The sequence below is a fragment of the Lycorma delicatula genome, chromosome 3, assembly GCF_047948215.1.
Source record: "Lycorma delicatula isolate Av1 chromosome 3, ASM4794821v1, whole genome shotgun sequence".
Taxonomy (NCBI): Eukaryota; Metazoa; Arthropoda; class Insecta; order Hemiptera; family Fulgoridae; genus Lycorma; species Lycorma delicatula.
In genome coordinates, this window is record NC_134457.1 from 105,158,728 (window position 1) to 105,186,566 (window position 27,839).

The 27,839-nt window shown below is 30.3% G+C and overlaps 1 protein-coding gene and 1 long non-coding RNA gene across 4 annotated transcripts in view; one reads left to right on the forward strand and one right to left on the reverse strand.

Moving 5' to 3' along the window:
* Positions 1–27,839, reverse strand: part of LOC142321831 (cyclic GMP-AMP phosphodiesterase SMPDL3A-like) — a 397,040-nt gene that overhangs the window by 310,212 nt on the left and 58,989 nt on the right. The gene's annotated exons all lie outside the window — the stretch shown is intronic.
* The window catches only part of LOC142321837 (uncharacterized), a 285,303-nt gene that overhangs the window by 245,868 nt on the left and 11,596 nt on the right, over positions 1–27,839 (forward strand). The window contains exon 4 of one of the 2 annotated variants that reach the window (XR_012755722.1): positions 17,357–17,665. The exons of the other annotated variant lie outside the window; for it this stretch is intronic. This is a non-coding gene — a long non-coding RNA (uncharacterized LOC142321837). The remainder of the gene's footprint in view (positions 1–17,356; positions 17,666–27,839) is intronic. 2 annotated transcript variants of the gene reach the window in all.

The window sequence follows — 27,839 nt, forward strand, 5'->3', positions numbered from 1 at the left end:
TTTTTTCATTTAAAAAACTAACAAGATTAAACAATAATAGACAACAGAAATTCAGAAAAATCAATATCAGTAGAAAATCAGAAGTACTATCCTAATTCAGTTGTTATTTAAACAAAGTATGCAGATTACTTTGAAAAGTTTTGAAATTAGAAAATTGTTACAAATTTCTTTAATAAAAACAACGAAGAAAGTAGGAGAAGATTAATTCATTAACCAGCACGTTATAAGTTAGCTTCCCGTGCTTCCAAATGACTAACAAAGTTTAAGTTTAAAAAAAAAAACTGTATACATAGGGGTTTATTTATAATGGAAAAAAATTAGTATCTAAAACTGAATAAATTATTTAAGAATTTATATTCAATTGGGCTAAAGTGCAGACAGTAAGATTTATTAAAAATTTTTATAAGAATTAAGTAACTGCAATAAAACAAAAAATAAGAAAAAATGCTGTAGTTTAAAATAAAGTTGGACAAAGATGGTAACATATACCCATAGTTTTTTTTTTATATTTTTAATTTGTTCGCAGACGAGTAATAAAAGAATAACGAAGAAATATAAATGAAAAAAAACAAATCAGTCAAGAGATAAATATAATGTTAAGATTCGCTAATTACATTGTTTTGATTGAAAAACATGAGTTTAAAGAAGTAATCGATGACACGAACTCTTGCTTAGAGAGATTTCATTTGAAAGAAAGTAATCAGCTGTAAAAGAATAAAACGTTATATTTGAAGTGGGATTTGTTAGATTAAAGAAAAATGAGGAAGTAAATTATTAAACCATGAGAAAATAACACATCGGGCGTTAAATAATTTTCATCATCCTTAGGCATTCAGTATAGTTGATTGAGTAAAGGAAGACATCAATAGCTGATCGGTATCGAGCGAATAACACGATATAGAAAATTCTAAACTTTTTTTCTTAAAAAGGGTGTTGTTTATGTAGAAAATTCATTTGTTTGGAGACACAAGAATTCAAAAGAAATGATTGTGCAGAGCGTAGCACTTCAGGTTTCGAAGTAGGTATCTATAATAAATAAAAAGGCAGAAAATCAAAGATAAATTCTTTCTGAAAGTAGTGTTATAAGAATAAAGCGTTGAGAATAGGTTGCTTAGTAAATTTTAAAATAAAATTGTTTAAAATGACTCAAAAAGGAAGGATTTTATGTCAAGATTTCCAAAAAAAGAAAAGTTGGTAGGTTTCACATTTTGGGAATTTATACTAGCTGATCTGGATGTAGAAGCGAGTGAAGAAGGTTAAAAAAGTAAGTAAACGCTAGGGCTAGATTTTATGGTACAGATAATGTAGAATAAAAGAGATATTTTGAAGTTAATAGATTTTTATAGAATAAAAAGGAATAAAAGAATGGACTAATCAATCAAATTTGTATTAAAGAAATTTACATTTATAATTATATTTTAATTTCCCAATTCTACTGTCTTAGTATGTCCGTTAGAATTAAATATTAGTCGACATAAAATCTTATAGTAATATTAATTTGATAAAATATATGTAAACGCTTTCACTGAATGAACAAACGCTGTCAAACGTAAAGGAATGTTTGATATGTCATTTATTAACTACACGTACACGAAAAATATACTTAAAAATATCCCTTTTACATATATGTTCACAATCTTTCGTTAAATGAATAGAATGATTTTTTATAGTATATTACTCATTTATTATTATGTTATATATAAATATAATACGTACAGTACATACCATCTCGGCCTTTCATCCAGAGATTCCGGGTTTGAATCCCGATGAGGCATGGCTTTTTCCATATCCTATAAAATTTCCTTTTCATATTCCCATGCAAAAACTTCAAGCTTATATGGTAAATTAAACATCACAATATAAATAATAAAGATGTAAATTATTTTTGATTTAATAAAGATTTTTTTTAATATATTGTGAAATAAGCGTTAGTAATAACTAAAAAGTTTCATTTTTACTTGGTTATGTAATAAAAGTATTAACGTATGACAAAAATTAAAAAAAGTTCTGTTACCATGCATTGTTAAATTGACGTGAACGATCAATTGCCAAAATCGGATTATATAATTTATGAAATAGGTAGAAATATGGAAAATTTTACAGTAGTTATATAATGGAACGTTAGTTAAAATATTATCGTAACTTGTATAAAAGATAAATTTATTAGAAAGAAGATATATTTATCATTAAAGAAATGAAAGTCGTAATATCACATTTTAGCAATATATCTATTGAGTCACTTTTCAAGAGGAAAGAGTGTTCTTTTTCGACAGATTTTTCTATTATTTTTATTACTTAAGAATAGTAACCAATGTTAAGATTTAGCCAAAAAATTTCGATGTGATTAAGCCAACCAGAGAAAGAAAGCAGTTAGATATTTAAAGCTACTATAGTTTGGTTAATGATGAAAAAAGCCTGTATTTAAGCTGTTATGATTTCGTTAAATTACATTGTAAAATATCATAATTATCTGTTTATGTTAGTAAATATACAACTAATTGGGTCGTAAGCGACCAAAATTGTCAGAAGTCGATCATAAAACCAATATGGCTGATCTCAAAAATAACATGTATCATACACTAGACTTATAAGGCATTTTGTATTGAATGACGTTCTTGCATTATTTTATTCATAAATATTTTAATTAAATATATAATCATGTAGATTGAGTAAACTAAAAATCTTATCAAAATTAATTCAACTACGTAGGCTACATTTCGGTTAATTGCAAATTTTATCCATTAAAAAATATGTAAAATGTACACACACACACACACACACACACATATATATATATATATATATACTTTTTTTCATCATAAGATATGTGTACTCAATTTTGGGACTGTTAAAAAAATGATTTATTTAGACTTTTATCATTTTACTTCAAAATATTTGTAATTTTAAAAAAAAAGTAAGTGAACTTACTTACTTGTTCACTTACTTTTTAAAAAAAATAAGTGAACAAGAACTACCTGATAAGTCCAAGTCCATATTACTCGTGAATTTTACTATCACGTTGGACAAAACAGCATTGTTATGAAAATTTTATTGTTTTGTGATTTATATGGTTTTAGCATCCTAAATCCTTTTCAAACTACATTATTTCGTTAAAAAAACAACAGTTCTCTCGTATGAATATATGTCTGTCAGTGTGTACGTATGCAAGATGTATGATGTGTTTTATTAACATGTCGGTTATTAGGATAAGATCACTGTCCTACAGTATTTATGTAGAATCAAATAATTTTCAAATAATAAATATTTACTAATTCTGATTGCCCAGATATACAATCAAGAATGCAAACACGCCCTTCAGAGCGTACATATATCCGTTTTGCGTGTTGGTGAATGTGTATTCGTTATCTATTCTTAAGACATTTGAACTTTATTGCATGTTGAAATCTAAAAACATACGCGTACGCACTAAACGAAAAGGGATTGTACAGGATTTAAAGGTCGTTTTGCAGTGGAGGATAATACGAGAACATTTAAAACATTTAACAAGCTTATCACTGTGTAAAATATTAAAAATAAATAACTAAATGGTTACTTATATGAAGACTCTTATGATGTATTACGCAATAATAGAAATAAGTTCCACACACAAGTTGACCACAGTATAAAACACTTAAAATGACACTGAATAAAATATATCGACCCACTATCTACTGTCCGATACATAAAAATCCAAAATTAATCATAGTTAGCGTGTAAAGGGTCCTTATATACGAATAAAATAATATAAAAATAAGTGACGTTTTAAATTATATACTATCAATCCTCTTTCTTAAAAGAAACATGTTACAGTCAGACTTTCAGACTTTTTCTTTTCAAGGTCATATGAAATGTTGCTATTTACTGTCGTTACAGATTTCAAACTCTGTTATATGTTTTACTGTTAAATGAAAGCTCCAGTTGACACAAAAATATTTTTTCTAGTATTAAGTATTTTGAATGAGTTAGTCAATTTTATATGTCGAATGCGTAACCTTGTCAAAGCTACCAGTTACCGAAGAAACTAGGCAACATGACTTTTTCACTTATGTGGAGTGTTTGTAATTACATTTAGTTTGGCTGAGGATGATTTTCATTCTCTACATACATTAAAGAACCTTAAAAATTAAAGAACATTAAAGAATTTATTCGTTTGTTGTACTGCCGATAATTCAAACGTACATACATACACAAGTCATACTTAGTAAAGTCTAATAGCGAGACAATTTATCAACAACACAAGAACATCCAACTCCGTTGCCTGTTCAGCCCTATCAGTTTAATTTACATATTCAATCAAAAGACATATTAACCTTTGATAATAACATCTGAAGGGTCTTCCAAGAGATTTACTCTGTCCTTCAATTCTTAAATTCACTACGGGAAACATCATTAGTCTAAATCGCAAGGGTTGTTGGAAAGACGTTACATAATTTCCTGTGAGTTCACTATCCAGAATCCTTTCTAATCAGTAATACGTAGTTATTTTATTACATTCCAAAGATTTGATTATTAAAGAATATCTGAACCTTATATGAGCTGGGAAAGCCCATTAATTATCTGAATAGGAAGAGGTTTCCCTATTTCTTTCCCTTCTTTGCTGCGATCAGAGGTCTCCTGCTTCACTTTGTTCTGGGCTATTTCGACAAGCTCCTGGGGCCTATTTAATCCCAAAACTATGAATGACATTGAATTTTTTGATTTAAATTTCCTAGTGGATAGGTACATAATTCACCCATACTTTATTTATGACTGAATCAGTGACTTATAAAGTGGAATAATTCTTTTCTGTTACCCAGATAATGCTGGAAAGACATTTAATAATTTTAAGGACGTTCTAAAATTTCGTTGAAAATTCCTTCATATTTAAAAGTTAGAATTTTATTAATATTACTATCTATTTTTGTTTTCAATCAAATGACCACTGAAGGTTATGTTTTTGCTTTTCTCGTTTTCTGGTATTTTCTTCCAAATTGAGCACTGCAGATTTTCGAGGGGAAAAAACGGAATCATTTGACTTCAGCTTCGTCTAATTACATAGCGACTAATATAGTAATTTTTAACTTATATACTATTAAAGCAATATAATGATTCTCAAAAATATAGCTAAATCCTCCATTTTCTTCACCCTTAATGACGTCATTTGGTAAAAAGATGATTAGCTTATTCAACAGGGTTTGATTTCCGAAATTGCTATCTTTTTTTTTTTAAACAGCAAAAATCTTGAACGGCATGGATGTTATCATTTATTCTTGATACAGAATGAAGAATCTTCTGTGTCAAGATATAGAGACTGTGGCTCGCGTTTATGATCTTCTTCTCCACATATGCAGAGCAGTTGCCTCTCATATCTATCTGGCTGCAGTACGCTCAAACCGTTCGCATTTAAAGCTTAACAAAGTTTGAGTTTGAAGGCATTTTTATCCAAACGATATATGCCAGCTCACATTTTCCTGGACAACGAAGATCTGTTAAATGTAAGCACACGCGAAGACAAAAGATCTCCTCATTTCTTCTCATTGTCAGTCTTTGGAATGCAGTAACTCCTGTGTACAGGTCATCTTGCTTGGTTCAGTCTAACAAGTCGCAATACCATTAACGTCTAAATAAACAACACCTTTTGACAAATTAAGGGTACTTTAAAGCTCAACATGGATTTGGAGCTTACTAATATTCTTTAACACAGATTTTTCTGTGATTTATTGTTTAACGTACGATTATTAAATGTATTATGTATCTGTTTAAAAGGACTTCCAACAAAACTACTTACATGTTCAATCAATAAAGAGCTGAAGTTTGAGAAATTTCCATTTTGCCACTTAATTACACTATTCATGGAAAAAAGTGCATTATTATTGACAAAAATTTCGCGCTAACTTATTAGCTTATTGCGAATTCGCCCTGACTATTTACAGTATTACTGGTGAATCGGATGGTTTTTAATGAAGATGTTTAGATGAATCTTCAACAGCCTACATTTCTTCAAACGCTTATATAAATGTTTATCCCTGTTGCAGTAAATGCTAGCCACCGGGTTATAGATTCACGCTAGTTGTAGATTCACTACTAATCCTATGGGTTAGCTCCAGTAATCTAGTGAAACTAGCGTATATCACGGTAGATGCCGAATTCGCAATCTTTACACTGATTCCAGGCCTTTACTGAACAAAACTGTCAGAGATCCCATTTTCTTTTTCTTGGTTTCAGTAGCGGGGAAGATCTATCCTGGGGCATATTATATTTTAACCTGCACTCGTAACTCTAGAGAGACTAACCATTCATTATTAAAATGTTTCTCACAGAAATACATTTAACGTTTGATTTTTAATAAATTATTCATCTTTGGGAAGTAATATAATATTTATCACACAAATAAATTGAATGGTGAATTTGAATAGTGGGTAATATTTATTAACATATTTACATCACATATGTGATTTAGGAAAACACATAAAAATTAAATAGCTGCATTTAGTTTTATGCTCTGATTATTGTTTTTCTTATTTGAATACACTAATTTATATACAATTATAGTAACTCTCAATTTTTCAAGATAAACTGTTAGGATAAAATATAGATAAAGGTAAAATAAAATATAAATAGTTGTTCTATCAGTGGACCAGAAGATTAAAAATCTTAAAAAATGTAATACTTCATGTACTATTTAAACAAATAATTTACCCATAAAACTTGGTTTACCTAATAACCCTCGAATGAGGTGTCCATCTGGTGATTAATTTATCAATTGATTAAAATCATATACGTTACGTCATATATTGGAATGGTATGTTATAAAAATAATCATGAATGCTGAAATACACACAGGGAATTAAAATTATTTGTTATTTCAGCATATATCTTGATTAATTAAATTGTCTTTCAAGAATTAATGTTCTGGGATTGGCTGTAGAACATTTGCAGTAATGAAAAAACGTTATCACTAGTGTTATCTTCAGATAAATATGTATATCAAATTTATTCGAGGTGAATGTTAAAGTTTACTCGGAAACTTTAAATGTAATAATCCGAAGTTTAAAATAAGCTGTCATATTCTATACAGCTGTTCCCAATCTTTTTCATGCGCGTTCCCTTTTGGCAGTACATTTTCATAGATTACACCCTTCATATTAACAAAGTTTCGTATTTGTTGCCATTTCAGTTATAATAACATGCATAATTATGATCTAATATATAAATGATCCAGTAGTAAAATAAGAAATAATTACTCATTAACAATATGCAATACAAAATAACTGACTTTAATTTATAATATTTTTGTCTGTTTTCGTATTAATATTATAATAAGTAAGTAAATTTACATATTCATTTTTACCCATACATCCTGTACTCTTCTTTATCATCAGTGATCCTTTCTGTCATGTCTGAGAGCTGGTGATCCGATTCATATCCCCCCTTATAATTTCTCACCATAGCTCACGGTCCTCTGTTATGCGAATCAATGAACAAAGTGTTTCTCCAGTCACCTCTTCAATTTGGTCCAGCCATCTTTTTGGCGGTCTTTCGCGTGACCTGCTGCTCTCGATTCCTCTATGACTAGCTTCTCAATATTTTTGCCGGACCTACGGACTAAATAGCCGAAAAAGCGGAGGATACGCTAGAAGCATATTGTGGGCAATCCCTATTTGTATTCCTACCTCGTTTATAATGAAGTTATGGTCCTCTTTTCCGTCCATGTGAGGTGGAGCATTTTTGTGTGGGTCCACATTTCGACCGCATCAATTCTCCTCCGGTCTTCCACCTTAACGGTTTAGGTCCCAAAGCCGTACATGACTACTAGGAAGAATAGTATCTGAAGCAGTCTCAGCTTTATATTCTTTGAGATTGCCTTATCCTTCCTAATAGCTTTCAGCATCATAAGCGCCGTCTTCGCCTAGATAATTTTTCTTCGTATTTCAGCCGACAATACCCCATGTTTATTTATTGTGGATTCTAAATATACGAAACGGTCCATATTTTCGAAATCACACAGCCTATCACTGACTGGAAGATGGTTGACTCTTTCTACGGTCATAACTTGTATTCTTAAAGATATGCATTTACCAGCTTGAGAACCTTTACTGGATATTAGAGTTGAATAATTTAGAACACGGAAGAAATAAAAATATAATTATTATTATTATTAAAAAAATTCACGGCCATGAAAAAATCCTTTGCCCGTGCTAGAATAGTTGTTAATAATGGATGAGTCTGAAGAAGATTAAAATTGTAGCATCTATCCGTCTCAAATCGTGGCAGTTCGTTCATAATTCACAATTTCATAGTTAACCATTTTTAGCCGGAATCGCTAACAGAATACCGTTAGAAGTTAAATCTCTTTGAGATCTAACTATTAGAAATATCTCCTGCTTAAAATCTTATCGAATGTAAAAGTAACATTTAGTCATCGTCTTGATACGCAATTTTTTGATATAACTATATTTATCACAAAGTTTTATTTGTAGAAATAAAACTTTGTGATTCCAGGTCTGGCTTAGAAACCTTGTTGAACTTTACTCAAGGTAATATGTTTCAGTTTATTAGTCATGGGATTTATCTGTAATTCTGTCATCTTCTATCATTTCTGTCATTCACAATGACATCTGTCAATCTTATTAGCTTAATATTAAAAGGAAAACGGATTAGCAGGAAGAAAGATAACTAGTGTTAAGTCCATTAGGCTGAGTGTTAAGTCCTAGTAGCGGTTACTAGGGTACGGCTAAAACTGGTCTCGCATGAAATCCCTACTCTAGTTCATAGACCAGGCTAACATGATGCTGAACAAGTAAGGGTACTAGAGTGAAACTCTTTAAGTATTTGCAGGGTAAGCTTATTTTTCATATATTTATAGTAAAAATAATGCAATAATAAAATTAAGATTTCATTACTACGAGAGTAGGACAATAAAGGAACTAAGTAACTCAGAACAAAAACTGACAAACTGATGCGTTATACATTTTCTTTAAAATCTTTTTACAAGCCGGCCTCTGTAGCGTGAGTTGTAGCGTCTCGGCCTTTCATCTGGAGGTCCGGTCAGGCATGGCATTTTAACACACGCTACAAAATCATTCATCTCATTCTCTGAAGCAATACCTAACGGTGGTCCCGTAGGTTAAACAAGAAAAAATCTAGTTACATATAAAAAACAAATACCATAATGAATATATTTTATTTTTAATTGTCTTTATTTGAATGATTTTTTATCCAACTCATATTGTTTTAATTTTCATACTCATAATAATTCAATAATTTGAATGTGTTTTTAACACATGCAGATATCTAAAATCTATTTCTTCGGAATAATGAATAGGTAAGGCATATAATTTCAAATATCTCAAAAACTCCAAAAGCAATTTAATCACATTTTAGTTGCATTTAATGCACATATAGATTGAATTAAAAAAAAAAAAACATCTGTTCAGTGGGATGAAATTCCGTGGATGTAATTCACATTTTTCAAAAAGTTGATTGCCAGAACATTTCGATGGTTGTTGAATTTCAATTGATACATTGAAGCAAAGCATGAGATTACTTCTACGACGTAGGTAAGTTGAGACCAAAATCTATAATGTTCATGTAACATTTAATGGCGCAAAGTGATTCTGTGATGATGCGTAAAATTTTTTAATATACATATGTTGGATTTTGTTTATGTTCCCCATAAGCGAATAACAATGGTCGGGACTGCTTCCAATAGATCTGAGAAATTTAGTTTCTTTTTTGTCCAAATATGAGTTTTACACGTGAGCCTTTTCTTAAGGTGAATTTGTATTTTGCCGACTTTGATTGATTATATTTTTACATAATGTTTTTGCACTTTGAACGTAATATTTCTTTGAGTCTCTGAATTGTGGGCAGGTAATGAATATACTTTTCAAGGTTACATTTTGAAACTACTTCTTACGTATACTTTGAAAGTAAAAATACGAATACAACCTCTGATCTCCTATTTTTTGTATTGTATAACCTACTTCACCTTTATTATCTGGCAATCTTTGATGGCATTTGGCTTATTTTGGCTCTGATCTTAAGTTCTAGGTTCAAATCCAAGAAGAGGCAGTTACTTTTACACGGATTTGAATAAAAGATCGTGGATACCGGTGTTCTTTGGTGGTTGGATTAAAATTAACCAAACATCTCAGGAATGGTTGAGCTGAGACTGTACAAGACTATATATTATTTACATTCGTAATATCATCCTCATTCATCCTCTGAAGTAGTACCTTACGGTGGTTCTGAAGGATCAACTGAAAAAAGTGAGAGGCCTCTGATCTCAAGAATTTTATTGAACTTTTTAACATTTTGTAAAATTTCCACTTAACACATAATGCGAAATATTTTTTTATCCAGGCTCCGTAGGGGAAGACTCCCACCACCACCTCCGCCGTACTCCTTACAGCAGAGCCCTTAAGGGGTTTACCGGAGATCTTCGCAACCTCAGCATTTAACATATTTCAGCCTACCCCAGCCAGGATACCACCGATTCGAATGCCACAAGTGACATTCCCATCGGTGTAGTACTATCTATAAAGAACTCATTAAAAAACACATCAACCAAGTACTGATATTGATTCCAGCACACAACGTCAACGCACAATAAAAACATAAAAACAAAAACATCAAAAACGTAAAAACATGAAACAAAACAACAACAAATCATATACCTTAAATCAAAACAACAAAAAGAATACAGGAAAGGAAAGCCAAGGAGGACCCTAAATCCCTTCAACAATTCTCTCTTTTGCTAGACTATAAAGTCTTCCACAATTGCCCACTTAGTCAGGTTCCTACAATTTACACGACAAATGGTCTCCGTGTGCATCAACTCGTACTTACAGCATTCGTACAATACATGGTAGCATCATCCAACCGTCCAAACTGTGGACATATACCTGAATCTACCAGCCCGAATCTCTGCAGTCTGTCCCTGAAGGCGCCATGCCCGGACAGAAATTGTCACATATTTGTTCGAGTATACCCAAGAGGGTATACATCTTAGCATGTTGGTTTGCAACATCTAGAAAGAGATCGTGCGTATAACGCCCAACCTCTGTCTCATTCCACCTGGTTTACTATAAAGCATTGCCATGTTGTTCAATCCCCCGAAATTTCTCCGAAATCAACTCATCAAACTTCTTAGCACCTTAACGCTGTTGCCTTTCTGACGCAATCAAATCAATCGGTTTGACGCCTGCAATCACTAAGATCGCCTCCCGTAAAATTTTACGATAGCCTCGCGTCAGAGTTAACAACATAAGGCGTTGAATCCTTAATAATATATCCCGATAGCTTTTAAATTTTAATCTAGCTGCCCAATTCGTTTTGTATAGTTAGTATTACACATAATAATAACTACGCAATATATATACAATTTTACAAAAATTTATACAAGTAGACTGTCGAACTGTGTGCGCCAGTCGTAATCTGTGAATTATTAATATTGATACTAAAAAAAATATTGATAATCAAATGGCGATTTCTGTGGCATCTCGACCTCTCATCCGAAGATTCCGTGATCGAATTCCGGTCAGCCAAGGCATTCGCTAAAAATGTCCTGTTTCACATCGCCTCGTATAAGCTTTATTGCAAGCTTCTGTGATGAATTAATTCATCAATAAAAAGAAAATTAATAAGAGGTAGTATTTGTCAGGTATACCTAACGACTTTACAAATTCTCTGGGATGTGTTGCATCACAACATTCTGTATTATGGTTAATAAATCAATACATACTGCAGGATTAAAAATTGAGGTTTAAAATGTAGCAGATACATTGAGATATAAATATTAGAGCATCTAGAAATAAATAAACTTAATATAAATAATACTGTAAAACCATTCAAATGATGTTGACAAAATATTATTAACTATAAAAAGGATAAGAAGAAAGAAACATGAGATACGTGTATTTATTTTTTAAACTATTTTTTTACATTTATGAAAATAATTATTAAATTTTTAATTATTTGTATTTCTTTTTAAATTTATTGATTTTTTTGTTAAGTTTAACATTTACGATTATACTAGTAACATATATGTTCTCTATATAATATGTATTCTAAATCGTAATAAATTTAAATTTCATGATGTTACTCTGATGTAAAACTTCCCGGCAGTTACCATTAAAACAAAAATATGTATAAATTGCTTGCTGATCTGTAAACTGTATGTAATTTGACTTTCATTTAAATAAAATGTGAATTCCCGTAGGTGAAATAGTAAAATAAAATATTGAGTTGACGAGAATTATTTACAGCTACTAACATTAGTTGTTTAATTTTATTTAATTTTAAGAGTTGAGTTTTTTTGCGCTTATTTGTACGCATGAATACACTTGTTGGCATTAAAATCTGTTTCTTTTTGTTTAATTACTTTTTTATTCTACTAAAACAAAAAGTTACTATGTCACCCTAACTTCGTGAATGATCATTAAAAGTATTTTAAACCTTGGAATTTTTATTATATTTTTTAATCAGTTTTACACATACCAGTGTATATATATATGGGGTTAGAGACAGGCAAAACATAAGATCCAACCGGCGAGCCGACCTGTCCTGCTGGTAGACCAGGAGGCTTGTTTTTATATATATGGCCTGGGAGGCCAGTATATATATATACTAGTATGTGTAAAACTGATTTAAAAAAATAATAAAAATTCCAAGGTTTAAAATAATTTTATTAATATAATACACACATTTTTTTCGATCGGACCGAATTCCACAACGAATCAGGACACAGTCTGGGGGTGTCCATCTACTCTTAACAAGCATCTCCGTCTACCAGCAGGACAGGTCGGCTCGCCGGTCGATCTTATTTTTTGCCTGTCTCTAACCCCAGGGATAGGGTTACCAGACCCGATTATTCCGTTCCTGTTCTCCCACTCCAGGAGCCGGGATTCGGCCTTGATGCCTTCTTACCTCTAACAGAAATACCCAAAAGAGCATCCCAGCCGGGACTACGTCTTTTCCAGTCCTCCCACAAGAGGGCAAGAGAGTCTCCGTGCCTCATCACTTCCATCCATCTGTGCAAGTACAAATGAATGGCAGCTTAGCAGAAAGCTGTCCCTCATTCCCTTGTTGCTCCAGCAGCTCTGACTTTCAGTGGAAGAATCAGAATGTAAACAAGTAGAAAAATCCCACTATCGGGCTGTTTAACCTTCCATATGTACATATTAAATTATAAAATTGTTACCCTTGTTTAATTGATGTTTAATTAAGCATTACTTTTTTCTCAGATAGGTGAACTTTTAGAAGACAAGGTTTTACTTTTTTATTTTTATAAAACTGAAATAAAGCAGCCTCCGTAGGGGAAGACACTCCCGCCTTGTGACGATTCCGATCACCATATCCCCCCCCCAAACGTTCTTATCTCTGGTGGGCTTACATCTCAATTCCCCGCCGAGGGAGAAGAACACCCGCCTCGCATCTTGTCTGTTCGTTACACCATCCCTTCCGTTCCTAGCCATGAGTTGCTTAATCGGAGGACATCTTGCCCTTAAACTGATAACATTCCACAGTCATCAGTCCGGCCTCGTGAGATGCCACCGATGCAGATGCCTCGAGAGACATACACATCAGTAAATTCCGTCGAAGTCAAGTTTGGCTTCAAAGAAGACATCAAACACCTAACTCTACCACGTACCACTCAGGAACTAAGCTAAAACTCTACACGCGAAAGATAAAAAAACACCCCGCACCTAACTCTACAGATTTCTATCACACCTAAACCGAATGTACCCACAATACAAACGATTGCAAATGACATTTATGCCACGACGGCATATCGTAATTGAATTAGTGATTGGACTGCTAGCAGGGAGAATAAATGTCCAAGAGGAGCTCAGGGTCTGGTCCGTTCGGGAGCTGAATGTAACCTGTAGTCTTCCACTTCAGCTCGAACTTTGAGGACCTCTTGGATTTGCAGCTAGGTAGATCGCAACCAATATTTACTTATTTGTCCCTTAATAAGTGTGTACTCTAATTCATAATAAGCGATGCTAAGTCAGTTAAACCGCACCCGGGAGAATGAAAATCACACATCCGGGCACCTGATGAGCTTACAGGATGAACAATAGAATAATAAAAAATATACTGTTAGAAGTACAAAAAAGCTATTTTTGTAAACCAAGTAACAGAGTACTGGCTAAGCCGATAAGTTTCATTCGCTTACAACCAGATGGTTCCGCGACACCAACTTGAACATTCTCAGGTTGTAATATCCTGATAGATGTGAAATATGAAAGAGTAAGGTTGTACAATGTTGGATGCATTCATTCAAATCATTTTAAAATGCTTTCAAGATTTTAAAAATTGTAGTGCACTAGTTAATTTCTTAATTTTTTATTTAATGTATTCTTCTTAATTTGAATTTAGTGTATTCTTCTTAATTTTAATTACGAAAGATTAATTATTAGAGAATTGCTATTAAAAAATTATTAGAATTAATTTATTAAGTTTGCTTGCGTAATTTTAGAAAAATTGCAATCATTTTTATTTCTTCATTCATAAAGTTAGTTGTTTTCAGACAAATACTAATTTTTTTATCCCAACAATGAATTTTTTTTTATATATCTTCATAGAATGAAAATTTATTTTCTTCTGCAACAAAATCATTGTATAATACGTCGCTGTGAAGTGTCAATAAAGTCACCTTATTATTAATATGTACTATGACTACTTAATTTATTACGAAATATATAATAGATTTTCAATACAAAATGATTAATTGGTTGTCAGATAATTTGTTTCCCATAAATATGAATTGTGTAGATCGATATTTGGTAGATGAAATGTGACCATGGTTCTTTATTAAGATTGCACAACTTTTGCTATTATTTATTTTTTTTATATTCAAATTTACTTAGAGTTTCAGTAAATTAGAACTGATCGCAGATTAAAAACTGCAGCAAAAAAAAATTATATATCCATTTTTATCATAAATAACCATACCTATTCCATTTTTTAAACAGAATATTTTAGATTAATCGTAAAGTACAATTTTTTTTACATATGGAATAAAGTCTTATTGTGTTTCCAGTCTATTTTTAATAAATACCGATCTATTTAACAAATTTGTTCACTAATTTTTTTTTTAATCCAAAAAATTTCTTTTTATAAAAAAACAGAATTACTACTGTTTTGATGAGATTTTAAATAAGTATTAAAAAAAATCCTAAATTTTATGGATCATTGTTTATCATAAACAAAAAACAGTACCTAATAATTATAATAAACGAAGACACCACTTCGGCTCAGATAGTGAAGGGCGGTAGGAGGGTCCACGGATGTGAGTAATAAGAATATGTGAGGATTAAGGATGTGAGTTCATTACGGAGTTTCGGAAAATCACGATGGAGTCACTGTCGATATAAGTTATGTCCATGCAACCGGTCTATGATACGACGAAGGTGGTCACTGTGACTGTGTCGCCCATCTTTACGGAAAAGTTATTGGCTGATGAACGTATCCCTATTGGATGGGTGACTTGTAGGCTTACGAGAGGTTCATTTGTCGACCTTTGTTTTCGCTACTGGAAGCCAGTTCGTGTACCGGGCCAGATCGTAGTGGCCACTGTTTCACCTGTGATGAGGCCGATCATCTACGGAATGACTGCCGGCGGGAGGTACGGTGTCCTTCCTGTCGGTTGCATGGACATGCACCCGGAGATAGGGAATGCTACGCTTCATCTGCGAGAAGAAGATGCTGATGGGTGTCTATGGAGGACAGCCTCGTCCAGGAGGGTGGGAGAATCCAGTGTCCCACCATCAATGATTGGACGGGGACTCCTTCGCAGCACCTCTGGGGGAGGAAATGTAAGACCGTAGTCCCGGTGGGGGATTCCCTTCGGGGTTCCTCATTAGAGGTAGGGCATTAAGACCGGAGTTCCGGTAAGGGGACTCCTTTGGGGTCTTCTCATTAGAGGAGTGGCATGGCATGTACTGCAAGACCGAGTCCCGGCTACCTGGGCGGGACATTGTGTTCTGCTGAGGTAGTTTGAAGCGAAGGCACCCCCCGGACAGCTGAGTTACGCTTAGGTGCTGTTCCGGCTCCGGGGGGTGGAGTAAATGAAGATGAACCAAAAAAATAACAAAAAAAATTATATTAACGTAATATAAATATTTTAATTTATTTATATTTTGTACAAAATTTATTCATTTATTTATTACCTTTATAAATAAGCTTTAATATTATTTCATATATTACTAAGGGCTTAAATTACTCTTCGTTTATTTATTAATTCATTTTTTAATTCGTGACCTTACTCTAATTTTATATGATTTCTCTTGATTCTTTCAGAAGAATGCTGGGGCAATATGTTTGCTTATCAGAAATGTAGCCACCGTTCATTACCAACATGATATATGTAACGCTCAACTATCTAATGACATTGATATTTATTTATCTATTTAACTGTTTTAAAGAAAAATTTATTGGTTTTTAATAACGTTTGTTATAGACAAAAGTTTTTATAACACAGTAGTGGTCACAAAGAAAAAGTTTAATTTTAAAGAGTTGTAATTACCGAACTATTTATTGGAAAAAAAAGATTTATTAATATTATATTAAATTTTATAATTTTCTGCATTGACCTTGAGATTTTCAATTTATCGTAAAAAACCCTTTGAGAATTAAGATAAAATTTATACATAAAAAGAACCCAATTGTTTGCTTATTTTTTGCAGAAATACAGTTTAACTGCTATAATTTTTTTAATGCAAAAATATTACATAAAAATTACTGTTTAAAGATGTTTTAAACAGAATATTCTCTGTTTTTAAATAATTTTTGATAAAATATTTTGAATATTGGTTTAAGTATGACAACCATATTTTTAAGAAAATTGACAAAAATGTTAAACGTAGAAATTGTATATTGAATTTAATAATGTATTTAAATTTATATATAGTTACTACATAACGTCAATATACGACGAGATGGAAGAACAGTCTGAAGGAAAGAAAATTTTATATTAAAATTATTGGTAATCTCGGCTTTTTGTTAGAGTAGAAGACAGTTAGCCAAATTTGGGTTTAGGCAAGTTTAATACCAGCGAGTACTGTATGTAACACATATTTAAAGCGACTTCACTCTTTCCAAACAATCACCAGAGATTCTCGCCCATTTTTATAGAAATGCTTCTTATAAAATATATTTTTATGTTTAAAATACCATACATAATTCAGCTAATGATTCGCATTAACAACAGTATTCTTCAGAACTTTACTACCACTTGGAATTGCAAATATTCAGCGAAAACATTAATTTAATTCTTTTACAGTTTCTCTTGAAAATTAATTTTGTTTTAATAATAATTAAAAATATTTTTTTTAAATATGTATATAAAATAAATTTTGTTTTTTTTCAGATTACAGTGACATGATTTATTTTATAATAAATTGGTAAAAGACTAAAAAAAAGTCATTCCTAGTTTTAGGAATTACATATAATATTTTCTCTTGTTAAGAAATATGCTGCTAGATCAAATAGATATCTTGTTTCTATAACTTAATTTTTAATTATTTTAAAAATTGTTAAGCTTGCAAAGAAATTCAATTTTCGAAAGATCAAGTTATGCAAGTTGGCCATGTATAAAATTGAATATCATATTTGCTCGTATTGAAAAAAAAATGTATATTGGAATTTCCATATAACTTCGTTATTTTTACATGAACAGGTAAGTGAAATTCAATTCATTTTCTTATTAATAATCCTTATTCGATCATTTAATTTATTCCCTTCCGAAACGGATAAAAATTTTTTAAATCATTTTGTTATTTGATATTTTGTCAACTTATACTGCTATCAAAAATGATTATTTTTAATAATTGATTTTAATTTACTGAATTTCAAGTATGGAAGGTGAATGTTACTCAAAAATATTGACAGATTATTCATCTGAAAGAAAAAAACGACACGTATTTCCTAGGGATCAATTTGTTTTACTGTCTGCTGGCGACAATTGAATTACAAGAATGAGCATTTTGATTTATACCCAGTTTGTTCTTGTTTATATGTTTATTGCTTTTTCATTTATTCGAAAATCGTATTCAGTTACAAATAATTTTCATTTATTAGTTTTTTTTTTTTTGGAATTGGTAAAACACTAGTCAGTAACAAATAATGTTTTATTGTTTTGATTTATATTAGACGACTAGATATTTTTTACACATATGTACCAATTTCATTCTTTAGTGAAGGTTGGCTTTAAATAAAATAATTTTATTCTTTCACTTACCTCTCCTATTACAGTTTATTATTTTTGTAGTTCATTAGTTTTCAAAAATTTGATTAACCTTTTTTAAATTCCAGAATAAAAAGAAACTGAACATATGGAATCTAATATTTGGAACTGAGCGAAGAGCAAACGTTTTAATGATCAAAGAATATTTTTATTTTTATTTTTATGATGTTTTTTTTTTTTTTATTTTTTTTTAACCTCCGGGTCTACCGTTAGATATTGCTTCAGAGGATGAGATGAATGATTTGTAGCGTATGTGATAATGCCATGCCTGACCGGGATTTGTACCCGGGACCTCCGGATGAAAGGCCGAGACGCTACCACTCGCACCTTGCTGCAGCTTCTATTTTTAGATACGTGTCTTGAATAATATTTTTTTTTGAAATGATATCGATTTTGAAAAGGGTAAATTACGTCTGACCACTTTTCACTTTGATTAACCTTTAGAACCAAATTCTTATTTACTTAGTAAAATTCGTGAAAGTGGTTGGGGAAGTACTTTTGAGAAATTACTTTAATATTTTGTTTAAGAGGAAGAAATATATAAATAAACTTATTAAAAATAACATAGCAGTTGAGGAGAGTTATAAAATTGAATTTAAGTGCAAGATAAGTTATCAGTAGATATAATTATTATTTCTTTTCTGAAATGGTTAAGCTTTATTAAACGGATAATTATTCCTTTATCTCTAAGAGGGTTTGATTTTACCTGCAAATTCTACTGCAAATCACGTGTAACACCGAATTTCAAAATAAATTACTATATAAATATTAATTAACTGATTTAAAAGACCGCCCAAAATGTGAAAAGTTGTTTTTTACAGGATTTTCTTAGAAAACTTACAGTATTACTTTCAGCCGCAGGGTGAGATTGAGGGGTGAAATTTAATTTACGTTTAGAAGTATGAGGAGTACGAAAATACCATTCACTTAAAATGTAATTTCCTTATATAATACGAATCATATGTATAAATATAAACCGGAATCGGGTTACATCAATGTTATTGATATAAATTTTTCAAATAAATTACCTTATATTTCTACAGTTTCTTCAACAGAAATATATTTTCTAGCTCACTTGTTGAATCCCTTATAAAAATAGGTGGCTGCCCCAACAACCAATTTCGCACATAATGCACAACTGCGGCATCGTCTACAAATTTTACCCCTCCTAAAGCTTTATTCGACAAATCAAACATGGAAAAATCACATGGTGAAAATTTTGACTGTGTGGTGATGTTGAAAAGATATCAAATGAATTTTAGTGTGTTTATCGCGAGCTGGAGCTGCTGTATGCGGCGGTTCCTTGTCGTGAAGAGGGAGGACGTTGCAAATCGGTTGCCGACGTCGTTTGTTGTGATAGGCAGCCCTGACGTCATCCAACAACTAGCAGTACTATGCTGTATTTACCTTCCTTCGTTGATGCTGGAAATCAATTAGCGGCAAACATTTTGAGTCCAGAACTTTTCCAGCTAAGTACCGTTCCTTGGCCTACATCGGTGCCCCTCCCCAATTTTCAACTACTCGATGCTTGTTCTCTTGCTTAACTAGGTGTACTGGTGGACCCATGTTTAGTCGCAGTTCACCATAAGGTCCAAAAATGCCTCTCCTTCTTCGTTAAAGCGATTCAGAGCCACTGATAGATGTCTTTCGGACCTTTTTCTGTACCTCAGTGAGAACAAAACCCACCTCGCAGACACTTTGCTTTAACCAATAGTGTCTGACAACATTTTATGCATACTCCCACGTATGCCCACCTCTGATTCAATTTCAGCAGCAGAGATTTCAGAAGATCTGAAGTCTTTATCGACGAGAAATCGGATTATAGTTTGTTGCACAGTGGACAAGATACCTCCTGCTAAGAAATTCTGCTACTGAGATGGAACGTGACCTACGGACGTGGCAATCCGTTTACTCCCTTCCAAAAATATCTAACTACCTGTAGCGCACATTCAATGCTTTTTTTTATTTCGTGCAGAAAAATTCCGATTTATATTTTAATGACTTGTGTCATTAAAATATAAATTTAAATATAAATATACGTGCGCGCGCGTGTGTATGTAGGCTTATGTGTAAAATTTTTGTCTAGAAAATTTCCAAAACTACTCTAATAATTTAATTAAAATTTAGATATACTATAGTAATGTATCCGAAGTTGTGCATGTCAATACTTTATGATTATTGATTGAGTCGTTCTTCAGTTATACTCAGTTTAAAGTTGACAACAGACATCATACTCAATTGAGGTTACGAGTACGCGTTTATGCATTGAGGCACAGTGGTAATTGAGTTTAAAATTGAAGCTTGTGTGTAGGGTCTACTCGTTATTTTTAATTATTTCTTCAAATTACGGTTATAATAATAATTCAATTTTTTTTATAAACAGAAAATATGTATTAATTTATTTTTTTTTAAATTATACCTATTTCAGTTTTCTCATTTATGTATTGTAAATTTCTTGCGCAAACATTTATACAGAATAATTATATAAACACAAAATAAAATAACGAAAACTTGGCCTTCTTGCACAGTTCTGTGCAAGAATTTTTTTTAATTCTTTTAAAATTTGTTTTTTCAAGTTGACGAAAACTTGATTTGCTGCCGATTTCAAAAAGTGGCAAGAAATATGTAAATTTTTTTAAAATGAGATAAACCAATAAATAGGCAGCTAGCTACTGACATGTGCTAAGGCCTTCTGAATAAAGGAATTCGTATAAATATATATATTTTAATTTAATAATTAATCTTGGTTTTGTAACTAATATTATTTTGTTAACTAATCAGAATATTAATCAATAGATAATAGTCCCATTACAATAATCTGGTATTATGCTAATATAATTATGAAATTTATCTAAAAATCATCTACTTAAACAATGTAACTTTTTGTTTAAAAGTTATATCAATAAAAATTATAAATGGGATTATTAGAAAAAAAATTACTGTAAAAAATAAAATGGATTATCAAAACTGAAAAAAGTAAACCCTACAAATAATTATATTCTTTCTTTTTAAAGACGGTTAAAAATAGGCTCATTCGTTCTTGAATTATATATATAATGGGATAATAAAATAATGATGACCACATAAAAAAATAATTGATTTTAATTTTGATTTAAAAGCAAAAATATCACAAAAAAAGAATACTGTATAATGAAATATAACTTAAAAAGATTTCATGGAAGAAACTAATATTAATTTTATGTTATGGAAGATGGTTAATGAACACAACGGTCTTTAAAAGGGGGATGACATTTACAAGAGCTAGTTATGCAGTAAAATATTTATAAAAGATTCCATATGGCATGTACGGCGACGATTATACAACATGCCGTGCAACTCACTACAGTTCATACTTTCCATTATATACCGGGTGATCATTTGAAAAGTTACCACCTTTATTATTCAACAGCTATCAGTCCCATCGTATTTTTGTTTGCAGGCATGTACACAATTCTCGGAGAGAGCCTTTGTAAAATTATTTTCAAAGGGGTGGAACCCACCCTTTTCGCTACACCTACCCCAACTCAGAAATCTTAAATGGCAATGGTAATATTTAATTACATTAATTGATGACCCGAAAAAAATAATGAATTTTGGTGAAAAGAAAATTAAAATCCCTTCGCTTGGTAGGTGAAAAAACCATTTGCGTTAGTACTTCTTTTAGATTTCATTCCAACAAAAATTACGTGATATTACTTCTTAAAACATTTGAAATAATCATAATCTGTAAATTAAAATTGAAAATTATTTTTTAAATTACCAACACAAAATTTTGTCCTTAAATATTTTCTAAATTTTCAAGGGTTGAAACATATCCTTTTTAAACGAGACGATGCAGCTTATGACAAATAATTGGAAAACCCTTTGAATGAAAAGTAATTTGGTACAAATAAAATAAAAATTGGTTCACTAGTATTGAAGTTATGATTAAAAATGTGGTTTTTATGTTGGGATACAGTGTTACTGACTCAAGTATTACTCGTAGTTCTCAAAACGTCCATTCTTGTTAAATATTTGGATTTTAAGTTTCACCAGCATTGAAAAAACGTACAAGTAAACACGGCATTATAACATCAGTTAAACAAAAGAAAAACCAATAATAAGTTACCTACTTCTTTGCTAGCACATGTTGAAAAATTGATTTCCTTGTTATAACAGGTTATGATTTTTTTCTAGTTATTGAGATCTTATTTTTTTATGGTAAATTTTTGCAAATTGCTTTCTTCATATTGTATCTAATTAGTGGCAAAACGGATTTGTTGTATTTATTTCATCCTTTAGTTTTATTTAAATTATTGTGTTCTTTAGTTAAAATTTGAAATTTGGATTGGGTTATTGTTCTACCGTTTGGCCTTTCATTTTTTGTCTTTAGTAAATTTGTCACGCTAAAATGACTTACATTCTAGAAGAAAGGACTGAAGTAATTTTTACATATGGAGAACAAAATAAATATGTAAGAATTGTCCATGCATTTTATTAATAGCATCCAAATAAAAATGTTTCAAACTTACATTTTTAAATTTGTTTAAAAAATCCAAGAAACGGCATCTGTCATGATTAAGAAGTGTGTAGGGCAAAAGAGTTTAGACAAATTAACATTGGTTGAAATCAATATAAATAAATACAATATAACTCATATAACTAAAGAAACTTTAATAAAAGTAGATGTAAATTTCAACAAAGACTTTATTACTTTTTACAGGAAAATGGGAATCATTTTGAGCAAATGATTTAAAAATTGATACATTTATTTTATTAAGATAAAAAAAAATTGTCTCATTTATTATTTCTTAAGGACTCGTATTGTTAAAAACCGTCATAAAAAAATTAACTAATGAATTATCTAAGCTTTATTTTTTTATTAACAATTACTCATTAATGAGTAATAAAAAAATAGTTTTTATTTAATTATTTAATCGTTAAGTCTATCTGGTAATAGATTTTTCAACAAATTGCCAGCAAAGAAGTAGGTAACTTGTTATTGGTTTTCGTTTCTTTAACTGATTGTATAATTCTATGTTTACTTGTACGTTTTTGCTATACTGGAAAAACCTAAAATCCATATTTTTAATAATAACAGACGATTTCAGACCTAATATTTTGGGTGAGTAACTCTATCCCAACATAAAAACCACATTTTAATCATAATTTCAATACCAGTGAACCAATTTTTATTTTATTTATACCAAATTACTTGTGATTCAAAGGGTTTTTCAATGATGTGTCACAAGCTAAATTGCCTTACTTAAAAAGGATAAGTTTTCAACCCTTGAAAATTTAGAAAACATTTACGGACAAAATTTTGTGTTGGTGATATAAAAAATAATTTTCACAGTTTTAATCCACACATTATGATTATTTTAAATGTTTTAAGAAGTTATATCACGTAATTTTCTAGTTATTTTTGTTGGACTGAAATCTAAAAAAGGTACTACCCAAAATGGTTTTTCGTACCTACTGAGTGAGGAGTAGGCGGATTTTCATTTTCTTTTCACCAAAATTCATTATTTTTTCGGATCGTCAATTAATGTAATTAAATATTACCATTACAATTAAAGTTTTTTGAGTTAGTTTAGGTATAGTGGAGATGGTTGGGTTCCATCCTTTGAAAATAATTTTACAAAGGTTCCCCCCGAGAATGGTGTACATGCCTGCAAACAAAAATACGATGGGACTGATAGCTGTTGAAAGCCAACTTTTCAAATGATCACCCGGTATATATTCAGATATATATATATATTGACATTATGCGTCAATTTTTACATTTCAATAAATAATTTTTTATGATGCTGTGTTTAAATTTAACTTATTTTGCTAAGGTTTTTATTCTGTTGTCAAGTTTCATAATTTTTTTATATAAACATAAAGTCAGGTTTTTATTTATTTTAGGTCTTCTCTTATATCTTACATATTGAAACTAAAGGATTAAATAATAATTACTAATAATGTAAATTAAACGGATCATTTTTTAAAAAGATTGGATTTTGTTATAATAAAATATTTAAAAGTAATTTTTTATTAACCATTTCTTTGAAAATAATTTGGAAATAAAAAAAAAACCATTTATGTGATTTCTTAAAATCACCTTTATTTCATTAGTCTTTTTTGTAGTGAAATTTGAGACAGGAATTATGGTTTTAATTAACTGTTTCAAGAATAAAATACTTAGGTCTTTTTTTTAAACAAAATTAGTGGAATTTATTTTACTGAACAATTTTTGGAAAAATATTTTATTCCAAAAAAAATATTACTTGAAATTGATAAATATTATTTGGTTGCACTTCCTTTATGGGACTTACTAAAAGCAAGATTTATATATTTTTTTTATTAAGGGTTAGGTTAAATTCTGCTTTCATTTAAAACGTTTAATTACGCTTTTTTCTAATTTATCTAACTTTGCTTTTACATTAACGAAATGAATTAAATCTTTTTACTGTTATTTTATAAAGGAAATGGAACTAACATTAACTACAGAGATTTATTACAAAATAGATATGACATTTTAAAAAACCTACTTTATCTACGTGTGAATACACATATATATATATACATACACACGCGCGCGCACAATATAACGTATAAAGAGCTTCCTTTGTTTTGGATATGCAATGAAAATCTATTGGTTTTCCTCTGCGGAATCTATCTATTCGATTTAGAAGACTTATTGGCTGCCAAATTTCAACTTTCTGGGATATCAAGAAATTTCTTTTTTCTGGCGCAGTGATAGTATGAAGGCGAAACAGGAAAACTGGCGTTTACTGTCTATAATATTTATGATATATAAATATAAATTTATTACCAAAATACAATAAAAAATAAGAATATATATCTTTCTTTTTACAAAATTAAGTTTCTTGAAAAAGTATATATTAATGTTATATTAACGAATTTAAAAAAAAAAACAATAATATAATAAAATAAATAATAATAATGATATAAATTAATAGAATAATGTAAAATATAATTAACTCTCTACATTAATGTACTAATAAAAGAAGAAGAAAACAAAAATAAATGTAATTTTTGGCGTTTTATTAGTTGTAATGTCTGTAATAATATTGATTTTAATTAAACTTTACAAAATTAAATAGACTAAAAAATGTAGAATGAAAAAATTATTATTTAAGTGGTTACGTTTTCGATGTATTATGTCTGATATTCTAATAAAAACAGTTTATGAGGTTAAAGACCTGGACCTGCTTTTAGACCGTTTTCTTTTGAGCGGCAAATTGAAACAATTGACTGGTTCGCAGTATTCCTGCATGAATCCTATTGTATAAGAGGATCCATTCCTAGTCGTATAGGAGTAAAACAGTGGACGTAATGTGACAGAGTACATCCACATTTTTAATGCTACTCGACTATCTGTAATCTTGAAATATTATTCACATCCGGTATGGTGGAAACTGTTCACAAAATGGTTTTATGATCGCTAAGATGGAGGTATACCAGGCTTAGCCAGGCTTAGCTTATACCAGGATTCTTACGAGGTTCAGTAACAGAGCTAGGAATCAAACTACTTGTGGATCGACGAACTTTCAAGGATCTGAAATTCATAATGAATTATCTATATGGAAGTTTATTGTCTAATTAAGAGTTTGATTTAACGATTTTTACGAGGAAAATAAGAGTTTTTCGACTATATTCTGTAATTTTAATGTTCTTCAGTTACAAGATGCTTGATTTTAACAAATAGATACGTCGATTCACTCAATCTGTTCAAGAGAAAATCATCGGAGTAATTCGTCAAGAACGTAATTGGTATCATTTGGCACTCGCTTACTTTCTTTAAATTCTAATTTTCAATCTTGTAATTATTTTTCTTATCCAACTCGTTTTTCATTTTAAATTTTTTATTATTATTATATCTTTCAGCTCTTAATTGCTTAATTATTATTTTGGAAATATTATTTATCTCCAATCTTTTATTTATTATGGAAATTTATTTATTACACTTATTTTTTTGGATTTTTTTAATTTTATCTATTATTCACACTTAGAAATATAATTATATATTTATAGATTAACTATGTAGATTAACGCAGAGGTGTACGTAAGTTTCTAAGTTCGTAAAAGTTAATTAAGTGTAAGTTTCATACTGTTTAGCTACTTCGACCTGTCTCTTCCCAAACCCTCCCAGTAGGTCCCCATAAACAGTTGGGATTGACTGTAATGGATATGAATGGTGTAAAGAGGCCAATAAATTAAAAAAATTATTATATTTATTTAAGCGACCATAGACACATGCAAATTCAAAATTAGATAAAACGTATCTACCAAATAATTGAACAAAATTTTGATTGCAATTTTTACTTCCTTGTACGAAATAATGGAAGTATTGTGATCGCAAAAAATTTCGGTTTTCAGATTTCAACGGAAATATCTATTTTCACCATCGCTAAATCCATTTTGACTAGTTTCGGCGTGACATCTGCGTACGTACATATCTATCTCACATAACTCAAAAATGATTAGCCGCAGAATCTTGAAATTTTGGATTTAGGACTGCTGTAACATCTAGTTGTGCAGCTGCCCTTTTGATTGCAATCCACCGGACCAAAAGCGTCCAAAAAAGCAGAAAGAAAAAAAGTGAATTTTGGACTTTTTCTTAACTGTAGTAATAATTCCTCATCGACAGCTTTTCAACGATATCTGTGTATTCCGTATATGTGATATTTGTTGTCATCGATATATGTATTAAGTGGTACTTATTTTCATTGGTTTTTTTTAATTTAAATATATTGATTTGTTAATAATTATTAACCTCTGATTGTAAAAAATGTTTTACAATAAATAATAATTCAATAAAAACAATTATATGAAAAAAAACAATAAATGAAATAAAATTTTATGTACTTTTAGAAATGTGTATATGAAATTTAATAGGTGTACTAGGAAGTCATGTGGTGTCCACATTAGGCCTTTAAAATAATTATAAAAATTCTTTTATATAACAGTTGACAGAACATTTCCTCTTATTCTGTGTGTAAGTATTTAATATATTGTATAATTTAATAACTAACTTATGTTTCGCTGAAAAATTGTTTAGATTAAGCTCAATTAAGCTTTACAAGTGTTTTAAAAAATTTTTTGTAACACAATTCATTAGGATTTGGCTGTAATATGTCTTGTACATGGGTTACATATCTAGGAATGGGTAAAATTGCTGCTCGGGTATGCTCACTATTTTATTGGTGAAACACTTAAATGACGTGTGACATTCTTGTAAAATGAGATAATTGTACAGCAACAAGTATTTCTTCTTCACAATTTCTATTTCTTACAAATCTAAGTTTAATCTAGTTTTCTTATCTGTACATCTTTTTCTAAGACATCTCTCTAAATATTTAACTATTTCTTTTTCTTCCATTTCGCAAAATTACAAAATTATTTTTATGCAACATATGAAATTAATCTTTGATCACCTACAATTAAAATAAAAAAATTGTTCAGTTATTTCATTTGTTTGAGAAATTATTTTACATTTTTAGTTATTTTTTTAGCATTATAAGAAGAGTTTTATTTTGTTTAAAATTATAACGTTTTTCTACCACATTTTTGTCTTTTTTTAACACCGAATTTCTGGTGCTTGTATTTGATTACTACT